Here is a 2,544-nt window from a genome sequence, read left to right as displayed (position 1 = left end):
CTCCAAGATTATCAACCCGGCGGCTGTCAGACTCAGGCTCCCTGGCTCCATGCGTGTCCACCCCTCATTCCATGTGTCCCGGGTCAAGCCTGTCGGGATGTCCAAGTTTGTACCCTCCTCCAGGCCCCCTCCTCCCGCCCGACTCATTGATGGGGGTCCTGCCTATACCATTAACCGTATCCTGAAGTCTCGCCGTTGGGGTCGGGGTATCCAGTACCTCATTGACTGGGAAGGTTACGGCCCCGAAGAAAGGTCTTGGGTCCCATCACGCCATGTTCTCGATAAGGACCTCATCAAAGAGTTCCACAGATCCAACCCCAGTCAGCCAGCCCCAGGATGTGGTCCGTCGAGAGCCGGACCTTGAGGGGGGGCTCTGTTATGATCCTGCTCCTGTCTGCCTTTATCTTATCTCAGTCCTAGTCTATCTTAACCCCTGTTCTCTGTATCCAGACCTGCTGCTCCTGGGTTCCAGCTTCCTACCTCCAATCACTCAATTTAACAATAAACCTGTTAAACTTGCTTCTGTGTTCGGCAATTATTCAGAGCTCAAACACTCAGTCTTAACACTTTGTCAAACTTCTTCAGCCTTCTCAGAAATTACAGCTTCTGCTGGGACTTCATTGGTGTGTGACCAGGTGAGATCCTCACTGATGTGCACGCCAAGTAATTTGAAGTTTTCCACCCTCTCCACCTCTGTCTCACCAATAAGCAGGGGTGTGTGGTGATCCTGCCTACTCCTCCTTGGATCAACAATCATTTCCTTGGTCTTATCTATGTTTAAAGAAAGGTTGTTGCGATCACACGGCTCAGCCACCTCCTTCCTGTATGCTGTCTCAACCTCACCGGTGATCAGTCTGATGCCTGTAGTGTCATCGGCAAACTTGATGATACTGTTGTTGTTGTGTGAGGCCACGCAGTCAGATGTGTAGAGTGTGTTACAGCAGGGGGCTCAGCACACAGCCCTGAGGTGTCCCAGTGCTAACAGTTCTTGTGCAGGATGTGTGGTTGCCAATCTTGACTGACGGGTCTGTCCGTCAGGAAGTTCAGCACCCAGTTGCAGAGAGTTGGTTTCAGACCGAAGGTGAGGAGCTTTCCTGTCAGTTTGATTGAGATAACCATGTTGAATGCTGAGTAATGGTAGATAAACAGCATTCTCACACAGGTGTCCTTTCCCTCCAGGTGCGTCAGGGCTGTGTGGATGGCAGTGTTGACTGCGTTGTCAGGGGATCGGTTCTGACGATACACAAACTCCAGAGTGTTGAGAACAGCTTCCTGGATGTGACCCATGACAATCCTCTCAAAAACTTTCATCACTATTGGAGTGAGTGCAACAGGCTGATAATCATTCAGGCAGGTCACAACTCTTTTCTTCAGGAGGGGGATGATGGTGGTGGTCTTAAAGCATGAAGGAACAGCATGTGTGAGGGACAGGTTGAATATGTCTATGAGCACACCAGTGAGTTGTGAAGAGCAAACCTTGAGTGTACGCCTGGGTATGTTGTCTGGGCCAGCTGCTTTCTGTGGATGTATTCTCTTCAGTGCCTTGCACACCTGCACTGGTGTCACCATGAGTGATGGGTTCTGTGTGCTCCCCATGTCCAAAACCTCTCTCTGTTTGTTGGGGTTGAGAGAATCAAATCAAGCATCGAACTTGTTTAGCTCATCTGGCAGTGTAGTGTGGCTCGTTGTGACCTCTTTGCTTCTCTGTTGGTAGTCTGTGGTGTGACTCAGTCCCTGCCACGTGAGCTGGGAGTCCACAGAGGAAGAGCATTCCTCCAGCTTCAGTCTGGACTGTCTCTTGGCTTGTCTGATAGATTCATGCAGGTCATATCTGGCCCTCTTCTAGTTTTCTGCATTACCTAAGTTGTGCGTACGAGTGATTTAGGAGAACTTATCATTCACCAACTTTCTCATATTCTAAGATTTTCTTCAGTTACGAACAAAACTCAGGAGTGGTCCAGACCTGTGGTATATTTTACCTGCAGTCAGTCTGATGTTATCAGACTGATTTACTTCACTAATAACTTCATATTTCATTAGTTTGAAGGTATTTAGAGTTGAAAATAAATCACACTCCTTAATTATGTTGACAATAGGCTATTCTGTTTGAATTAGAATTAGATTTTAAATGTAACGACATCAATTGGTTAGATTAAATTAAATTGGCTGTTAATGCTGTTGCATAACACTACAATATTAATATGAAGATCTCAAACTAAAAACAACTTAAATTATGCATTAATTGAAGTTTGGAGACATTTTAAAACGCTTTATTTCAGAACTGCATCTGTGGTTAGCTTCTTAGCTTAGCCTCATTCACAGTGGAGCTGGCACACACATGTCATGGCCAACTGATTCAGTCGTTTTAAAGGGATCCACGATTAGTTGTAACATTAGACTTTATTTGATAAACATATAATTTAACTGTAAAATAAAGACTGTAAAAATACTGTAGGATGTTTAGTTTTGTAAATTTTAAAAACATATTTTAACACGGACGAAGCCATTTTATTTCCACACAAAGCATTCTGGGTAAATGATGAC

This window comes from Austrofundulus limnaeus, unplaced genomic scaffold (assembly GCF_001266775.1).
Source record: "Austrofundulus limnaeus strain Quisiro unplaced genomic scaffold, Austrofundulus_limnaeus-1.0 Scaffold946, whole genome shotgun sequence".
NCBI lineage: Eukaryota > Metazoa > Chordata > Actinopteri > Cyprinodontiformes > Rivulidae > Austrofundulus > Austrofundulus limnaeus.
The sequence above is the reverse complement of the archived record's forward strand: the minus strand, read 5'-3'. Positions refer to the sequence as shown.